This window comes from Physeter macrocephalus, chromosome 11 (genome assembly GCF_002837175.3).
Source record: "Physeter macrocephalus isolate SW-GA chromosome 11, ASM283717v5, whole genome shotgun sequence".
Lineage (NCBI taxonomy): Eukaryota > Metazoa > Chordata > Mammalia > Artiodactyla > Physeteridae > Physeter > Physeter macrocephalus.
The window spans coordinates 43,508,549-43,518,395 of record NC_041224.1 but is presented as its reverse complement, the minus strand read 5'-3'; the positions used below and the strand labels follow the sequence as shown (position 1 = coordinate 43,518,395).

The window sequence follows — 9,847 nt, the reverse complement described above, 5'->3', positions numbered from 1 at the left end:
GGTAAACATACTCATAATATCAATGTGACGGGCTGTTGTCTTATTAGGAGACATGAAAAAATAAAGAAAAAGAAACAGAAAAATTAAAATAATAAATTAGTAGGAGGGCTTCCCTGGTGGTGCAGTGGTTAAGAATCTGCCTGCCAATGCAGGGGACAGGGGTTCGAGGCCTGGTCCGGGAAGATCCCACATGCTGCAGAGCCACTAAGCCTGCGTGCCACAACTACTGAAGCCTGCATGCCTAGAGCCCGTGCTCCCAACAAGAGAAGCTAACGCAATGAGAAGCCCGCGCACCGCAACGAAGAGTAGCCCCCGCTCGCCACAGCTAGAGAAAGCCTGCATGCAGCAATGAAGACCCAACGCAGCCAAAAATAAAATAAATAAATTAGTAGGTACAAACACTTCCAATTATATTGATCATTAAAATAATTTTTAAAGGTCTAAACTCCTTTAAAAGATAGACAGACATATTGGATTTTTTAAAAATACAGTTATACACCATTTATATAAAATGAACCTAAAAACATAAGGAAACACAAATGTTAAAAGTAAAAGGATGGATAAAGACATACTGGGCAAATATAAACTAAAAGAAAGATGGTGTAATCATATTATTAGATGAAATGGTCTTTAAGACAAAGAGTGTTATTAAGTGGGAGAAGTTCACTGTATGATGATACATAATTCTCCAAGAAGTTACAGCAATTTTAAACTTGTATGCAAGTAATAAAGTACATAAAGCAAAAATTGATAAAGATATAGGGAGGAATTATTTATTTATTTATTTATTGGCCTCACCGTTCAGCTTGTGAGATCTCAGTCCGTCAGTGAAAGTGCCGAATCCTAACCACTAGACCACCAGGGAACTCCCAGGAATTCTTAAATGTATCATCAAAGTGGGAGATTTCAACACATCTCTCTTGAATATTGATAGGTCAAGCAGAAAAATATTCAGCAAAAATATAGAAAATCTGAACAACAGGATTAACAAATTTGCTATAATAATAAATATGGAGAGAGTTCTGTATCCAACAGTGAGAGGATACAATTTCCTTTTTTCAGTCACCCAGAATACTAACAAAAAATGATAAAGAAAACCTCAACACATTTTTCAGTGCGTTGGTATTATATAGATCCTAATCTCTGTGTAAAACTTAAAGTTAGAAGTTAATTACAAAAATGTTAGTTAAAAATCCCTACTTATTTGGAAACTTTTAAACATACTACTAAATAACTAATGTGTAAAATTAGTCATCATGGAAATTTAAAATAACCAAAACAGAATGATAGAAATAGATAGAATAGATAGAATGATAGAAAACACTGTACTGTGTGGGGTACAGCAAATCTTCACTTCAAGTTGTTTAAATATTTATATTAGAGTAGAGGAAGGATTTAAAATTACTGAGCTAAGTGGTCACATTAAGAAGCTAGAAAAAGAACAACAAAGTAGAAGGAAAAAAATAATAAAAGCAGAAACCAATAAAATAGAAAACAAAGAGTCAACAGAGTTGATCAAAAAGTGAGTATTGGTTCCATGCAAAAGAATAAAATTGACGGGACTTTCCTGGCAGTCCAGTGGTGAAGACTCCCTGCTTCAGGGGTTGCAGGTTGGATCCCTGGTCAGGGAACAGGGAAACTAAGATCCCACATGCTGCATGGTGCGGCCAAAAAAAAAAAAAAGTGAATACTGGTTCTTTGAAAAAAAGTAAAATTGACGGGGCTTCCCTGGTGGTCCAGTGGTTAAGACTCCACGCTTCCACTGCAGAGGGCACGATTCGATCCCTGGTGGGGAGCTAAGCTCCTGCATGCCATATGGCCAAAAAAAAAAAAAAAAAAAAGAATAGGGACTTCCCTGGTGGCACAGTGGTTAAGATTCCAAGCTCCCAAAGCAGGGGTCCCATGTTTGACCCCTAGCCAGGGAACTAGATTCCACATGCATGCTGCAACTAAGAGTTCACATGCCGCAACTAAGGAGCTGGCCGGCCACAACTAAGACCACGGTCAACCAAATAAATAAATAAAATATTAAAAGAAAAAAGTATATAGCATTTCCTGGGATTAAAAAAAAAGTTTGGTTAAAAAAGAATAAAATTGACAAGCTTCTAGCAATATTATTCAAGAGAAGAGATAAGATGCAAACAAGTACTGTGAATGAAAGTAGAGACATAACCACAGATAAAGTACAGATTAAAAGGATAAGAGGCTAAGATTAACAACTATATGTCAACAATTTTCAGAACTTGGACAACATATTCAGATTTTTCAGAAAAATATAACTAATCATAACTGACTCAAGGAGAAATGAAAAGTTAGAATAGTCTTATAACTTTTTAAAATTAATCAGTGGTTGAGATCCTTCCACTAAGTAAACCCCAGGCCCACAGTTTTTAAGGAGCAGTCTATCAGAATTTCAAGGAACAGATTAACCAAGTTAATACAGACTCTTTCACACTCACTCTACAGGGCCAGCATAATTTTGATGCTAAAGACAAAGAATATGAGAAAGGACAACTGCATAAATATAGATGTAAGAATTCTAAACAGGGGGCTTCCCTGGTGGTGCAGTGGTAAAGAATCCGACTGCCAATGCACGGGACACAGGTTCGAGCCCTGGCCCTGGAGGATCCCACATGCTGCGGAGCAACTAAGCCTGTGTGCCACAGCAACTGAGCCTGTGCTCTAGATCCCGTAAGCCACAACTACTGAAGCCTGCTCCCTAGAGCCCGCGCTCCACAGCAAGAGAAGCCACCGCAATGAGAAGCCGGCCCACCACAATGAAGAGTAGATCCCACTTGCCGCAAGTAGAGAAAGCCTGCGCACAGCAATGAAGACCCAACACAGCCAAAAATAAAAAAATTTTTTTTTAAAAGTCAGTTGCACTTTTATACCCCAACAGCAAACAACTAGAAAATGTAGTTAAAGAGAAGATATTCAAGACTTTTAAGGCAAAATAATAAATCTTTATTAGGACATATTTTAAAAGGTCTAAATAAGTAGAGATATATCACACTTATGTATAGAAAGGCATATTATTATAAAGATATCAATCTTCCCCAAATTGATCTGAACTATAGTTCATGCAATTTCAATCAATATCTCAATAGTTTTCCATAGAACTTGTTAAGATTATTCCAAAATGTACATGGAAATGTAAAAGGCCAAAGATAGCCAGGACGTTTCTAAAGACAAAGTGAAGAATGTGAAGATTTTCCCTACAAGATATCAGGATTTAATATAAACTTATTATAATTAAGATAGTTTGGTATGGATGCAGAATACACAAATTACAGAGATAATATGTTAGGTCAGTGGGAAAGGAGCTGAAAACATGGTTATCTATAGAGGGGAAAATTGGATCCCTACATCACATCATATACAGAAATCAATTACAGAAAATTAAGAATTTAGATTTCAAAACAAAACTGGAAAATTTTTAGCAGAGAGCTTAGAGGTTCATCCTTTAGAACATGGAGTAGGGAAAATTTTCTCAAACAGGCTACAAAAAAACATTGAAAATAAAATATAAGATTGACAATTCGACTATATTAAAATTTAGAAATTTTTTCTCAAAGGAAAACCTAAAGCACACATTGACAAAGAATTCAGCTCAGAAATGGATAATGAACTTTCATTAATTAATATAAAAGGAACAAAGAGCCCAATAGAAAAATAGACAAAAGATGTGAACAGACATTTTACAGAATGGGAACCACATATTATCAATAAACATATGAAGAGAGATTTAAAAAATGATCGGGTGAATGCAAATCAAGACCACAAAGAGATACTCTTTTTATAAAAATAAATTTATTTATTTATTATTTATTTATTTTTGGCTGCATTGGGTCTTTGTTGCTGGGCGCGGGATTTCTCTAGTTGTGGCGAGCGGGGGCTTCTCTTGTTGCAGAGCACGGGCTCTAGGCACATGGGCTTCAGTAGTTGTGGCATGTGGGCTCAGTAGTTGTGGCGCAACTTAAGTAACTAGAAAAAGAAGAGCAAATTAAACGCAAAGTAAGTAGAGGGAAAGAAATAAGATAAGAATGGAAATCAATAAAATAGGAGACAGGCAAACAGAGAAAATCAATGAGGCCAAAAGCTGGTTCTCTGAAAAGATCCATAAAATTGATCAACCTCTAGATAGACTGATCAAGAAAAAAGAAAGGAAGACACAAATTGCTAACACGTTTTAAGTCTGTTTTACTCTTTTTTTTTAAAGAATTAACTAACGTTTACTTTTATTCTCTTTTTCTTGACCCCATCAATTTTATTCTAAAGTTCTTTCTCATTTCCAAGAGATTCATATTCCAATGCCATGTTATCTTGTTCAGGATCACAAAATAATATGGGAGTCTTACAATTTGTTTTACAAAATAGCAAAACTCTTGTCTTTGAACTGAATTAGTGCAAATACATGTGTGATCAATGTCATTCACAAACTTAGATACTGAAGCTTATTAAGCCTTCTTTTAAAAGGAACAATATTTGAAAAATTCCTAAAGAAAACAGAGATGAAATTCCATGTCATTATACACAAGAGGAACCCAAATATGCTACACACCGTGTTCCCCCAACTCGCCTGGGCCGTCACTACTTAGAAGGCTGACCGCTCCCTCTTCAGACTCAGAGTGGAGGATCAGCCTCCCTTCCTACCCCGCAAGAGGAGCTGCTGGGCATGGGCCTGGAAGGAGCCTGGCTGCTGTTCTGGCTCAGGCCCCCTCTTTCTCATCGCTCACAGCCTCTGCAGACAGGGATGGGAAGGACCTGGGATCCCATCAATTGACCCTGAGCAGATACTCCAGGACCTGCCATTTGCTGGTCTCCTCATGGGCTTGGGGACCCCAAAGGAACTCGTAGTGAGTGGGTGGGGTCGCTGTGGGGCACCTGCCTGTACTCCAGGTAGCCCTCCTGTACCCACACTTTGGTGAGCAGCTCCCTGGGCTCCCCACAGATGCAGTGCTGCTTCCCTGCATACACCCCCATGACACTCAGTGCTTCCCAGACCTCCTCCTCAGAGGCGCATTCACCCTCCAGGAGGATCACAGCCAGGAACATCACCAGGAGGCCAGCCTTGGGCACGCTCTGCCCATTGCTCAGCATGGCATCCCAGGTGAGGCCCAGGGTGGGGAACAGGACATAGGTGTGCTCACTGGGGTCCACCTTCTTCACGCCAAAGACCAGCTGCATGCACACAGAGGCTTGGCTGAAGACCACGGGGGAAGTGGTCCCGATGGTCTTTGAGGACCATATTCAGCATTTCTGCCTTGGAGGTCGGCTCCTTGACGCAATACTTAAGGAGCAGTAACCCCACCAGGTCAGCCATCATCACATTAAGTACCTCCTGGGGCAAGGACTCCACATGGGTGGAGGAGGAGGAGGAGGGGCCTGGGGAGGAAGAGGATGCGGGGGATGCGGCTTCCTCCCCCTCAGCCCAGAACAGCTATCTGCGCCTCCATGGGGCCCTGCACCTGGACTGGGTCCTGAAGGTCTGCCTCAGGCTTGCAGAGCTCACTCATCTGCACCAGGGGCACGATGACTGCGGTCCGGCCGCCGACAGGAGTGTGGACAGGGGTGACAGATGGGGACCATGGGCAGGTTTTCTTTTGAGGGGTGCTCTCAGGCCTCACAATGGCGCTCGTCCTGTGCAGCCTGTCCCCTGCCAACCTCACCTTGACACCTGGCACTGCCGGGGCCTCCTCTGCTCTGTGACCTGAGGACACGGTCCTCAGACCTGGGCCTTCGCCTCCCGGTTCCTGGGGCCCCTTGACTCCTGGCAGGGCTGGGCTCCTTGCCTCTGCCGACCTGAACCCAGCCTCCCCAACCCTGGTCCTCTCCTCCCCCTTCCCCTCTTTTTTCTTTAATATATATATTTTTTAATTAATTTATTTATTTATTTATTATTTTTGGCTTTGTTGGGTCTTCGTTGCTGCACACAGGCTTTCTCTAGTTGCCACGAGCAGGGGCTACTCTTCCGTGCGGTGCGCGGGCTTCTCATTGCGATGGGTTCTCTTTTCTCTTTTTTAAAGAAATAATTATTTATTTATTTATTTTTGGCTGTGTTGGGTCTTCATTGCTGCACACGAACTTTCTTTAGTTGTGGCAAGCGAGGGCTACTCTTCGTTGCCGTGTGCGGGCTTCTCATTGTGGTGGCTTCTCTTGCTGCAGAGCACAGGCTCTAGGAGCGCGGGCTTCAGTAGTTGTGGCCTGTGGGCTCTAGAGCGCAGGCTCAATAGTTGCGGCGCACAGGCATTGTCAGGCGGATTCTTTTTTTCCTTTTTTTTTTAACATCTTTTTTTTTTTTTTTTTTTTGGCGTTATGCGGGCCTCTAAATGCTGTGGCCTCTCCCGTTGCGGAGCACAGGCTCCGGACGCGCAGGCCCAGCAGCCATGGCCCACGGGCTCAGCCGCTCCGCGGCATGTGGGATCCTCCCGGACCGGGGCACGAACCCGTGTCCCCTGCATCGGCAGGCGGACTCCCAACCGCTGCGCCATCAGGGAAGCCCCAGTTTGCATTTTTTTTGATGACATATGATGTGGAGAATATTTTCATGTGCTTATTTACCATCTGTATGTCTTCTCTGGTGAAGTGTCTGTAAGATTTTTGGCCTATTTTTAAATTGGGTTGTTTGTTTCCTTATTGCTGATTTTTAAGAGTTCTTCATATATTTTGGGTAACAGTCCTTTATCAGATGTGACTTTGCAAATATTTTCTCCCAGTTTGAGGTTAGTCTTCTCATTCTTGACATTGTCTTTCACAGAGTAGAAATTTTTAAGTTTAATGAAGTCCAGCTTATCAATTCTTTCTTTCATAGATTGTGTCTTTGGAGTTTTATCTAAAAAGCCATCACCGGGCTTCCCTGGTGGCACAGTGGTTGAGAATACGCCTGCCTATGCAGGGGACACGGGTTCGTGCCCCGGTCCGGGAAGATCCCACATGCCGCCGAGCGGCTGGGCCCGTGAGCCATGGCCGCTGAGCCTGCGCTTCCGGAGCCTGTGCTCCGCAACGGGAGAGGCCACAGCAGTGAGAGGCCCGCATACCGCAAAAAAAAAAAAAACAAAACAAAAACCCTGGTCCTCTCCTCCCCCTTCCCCTCTTTTTTCTTTAATATATATATTTTTTAATTAATTAATTAATTTATTTATTATTTTTGGCTTTGTTGGGTCTTCGTTGCTGCACACAGGCTTTCTCTAGTTGCCACGAGCAGGGGCTACTCTTCCGTGCGGTGCGCGGGCTTCTCATTGCGATGGGTTCTCTTTTCTCTTTTTTAAAGAAATAATTATTTATTTATTTATTTTTGGCTGTGTTGGGTCTTCATTGCTGCACACGAACTTTCTTTAGTTGTGGCAAGCGAGGGCTACTCTTCGTTGCCGTGTGCGGGCTTCTCATTGTGGTGGCTTCTCTTGCTGCAGAGCACAGGCTCTAGGAGCGCGGGCTTCAGTAGTTGTGGCCTGTGGGCTCTAGAGCGCAGGCTCAATAGTTGCGGCGCACAGGCATTGTCAGGCGGATTCTTTTTTTGCTTTTTTTTTTAACATCTTTTTTTTTTTTTTTTTTTTGGCGTTATGCGGGCCTCTAAATGCTGTGGCCTCTCCCGTTGCGGAGCACAGGCTCCGGACGGGCAGGCCCAGCAGCCATGGCCCACGGGCTCAGCCGCTCCGCGGCATGTGGGATCCTCCCGGACCGGGGCACGAACCCGTGTCCCCTGCATCGGCAGGCGGACTCCCAACCGCTGCGCCATCAGGGAAGCCCCAGTTTGCATTTTTTTTGATGACATATGATGTGGAGAATATTTTCATGTGCTTATTTACCATCTGTATGTCTTCTCTGGTGAAGTGTCTGTAAGATTTTTGGCCTATTTTTAAATTGGGTTGTTTGTTTCCTTATTGCTGATTTTTAAGAGTTCTTCATATATTTTGGGTAACAGTCCTTTATCAGATGTGACTTTGCAAATATTTTCTCCCAGTTTGAGGTTAGTCTTCTCATTCTTGACATTGTCTTTCACAGAGTAGAAATTTTTAAGTTTAATGAAGTCCAGCTTATCAATTCTTTCTTTCATAGATTGTGTCTTTGGAGTTTTATCTAAAAAGCCATCACCGGGCTTCCCTGGTGGCACAGTGGTTGAGAATACGCCTGCCTATGCAGGGGACACGGGTTCGTGCCCCGGTCCGGGAAGATCCCACATGCCGCCGAGCGGCTGGGCCCGTGAGCCATGGCCGCTGAGCCTGCGCTTCCGGAGCCTGTGCTCCGCAACGGGAGAGGCCACAGCAGTGAGAGGCCCGCATACCGCAAAAAAAAAAAAAACAAAACAAAAATAAAAAGGCCCGCATACCGCAAAAAAAAAAAAAAAAAAACAAAAATAAAAAGCCATCACCATCCAAGATCATGTAGGTTTTCTCCTGTTATCTTCTAGGAGTTTTATAGTTTTGTAGTTTACATTTAGGTCTGTGATTCATTTTGGGTTAATTTTTATGAAAGGCATAAAATCTGTGTCTAGATTCATTTTTTTGCATATGGATGTCCAGTTGTTCCAGTATCCTTTGTTGAAAAGACTATCTTTGCTCCATTGTATTGCCTTTGCTCCTTTGTTAAAAATCAGTTGACTATATTTATGTGGGTCTATTTGTGGGCTCGCTATTCTGTTTTACTGAGGTATTTGTGTGTTGTTTCACTGATACCACACTGTCTTGGGTACTGTAACTTATGGGGGCTCCCTTGTATGTGACAAGTTACTTTCCTTCTGCTGCTTTCCAAATTCTCTCTTTGTTTTTGACTTCTGATATCTTAATGATAGTGTGTCTCAGTGTAGACCCCTTTGGATTCAATCTATTTGTGAACATTTAGACTTCACGAATCAAGATGTCCTTTTTCCTGCCTAGATTTGGGGATTTCTCAGCCATTATTTCTTTAAATAAGCTTTCTGCCCCTTTCTCTCTCTCTCTTCTCCCCTGGGGCTTCCATAATGCATATGTTATTTCACTTGATGGTATCCCATAAGTCCTGAATGTGTTCTTCACTCTTTTGCATTCTTTTTCCTTTTTGTTCCTCTGACTGAATAATTTCAAATGACCTGTTCTTTGTCAAGCAGTTCATAGATCTCCATTTCTTTAGAATCAGTTACTAGAACTTTATGAGCTTCCTTTTGTTTTGTCATGATTAACTGATTTTTTGTGATACTTGTAGACTTGCATTTGTGTCTGTGCATTTGAAGGAACAGATATCTCATCTCTTCAAATCTCTACAGACTGGTTTTGGCAGGTAAAGATCTTTTCCTGCTGGGTCCCTGGATTGACAAGACTGCCTCCAGGATGGTGGTAAGGCCAGGCTGGAGCTGGGTCATGTAGCTGCTGCTGGGTCTGCAGTTGGGTCTGGTTAGTGGGCTTATTACCAGCGGCACAGGCAGGAGTGGTTCCTATCAGATCCCAAGGCTTATGGGAATGTTTCTGGGACCATGGTTGAGTTGGACCAAGGCTAGGTCACAGGGCCACTTCCAGGTCCATAGTCAGGTCCACAGAAGGCAGGCCTGTTACCAGGGGCATGAATGGGTTTAGCCTGGCCAGGTTTCTGCTAGACCCCTGGTTAGGTTCCTAGGCTGGCAGGACTGCCTCTGGACTATGGTAGAGTGGGGCCAGAGCTGTGTCATAAGGCTGCCTACAGTCAAGTCTGTGGTTGACACACCTGTTACTAGAGGTGCCAATTGGCATGGTTCATCCTGGGTCCCTGGGTGATCAGGACTGCTTCTAGGACTATGGGTGAGCAAAGCTGAAGCCAGATCATAGGCGTGCTTCCAGATTTTCAGTCAAGTCTCCAGTCAGTGGGTCATACCAGGGGCATGACAAACAGACATGCAGGA

At 43.1% G+C, this 9,847-nt stretch overlaps 1 pseudogene; it reads right to left on the bottom strand.

Annotated features, from left to right (window-relative positions):
* Positions 1-4,709: 4,709 nt before the first annotated feature.
* LOC102973723 (melanoma-associated antigen 10-like) lies at positions 4,710-5,516 on the bottom strand (annotated as a pseudogene).
* Between the last annotated feature and the right edge of the window lie 4,331 nt (positions 5,517-9,847).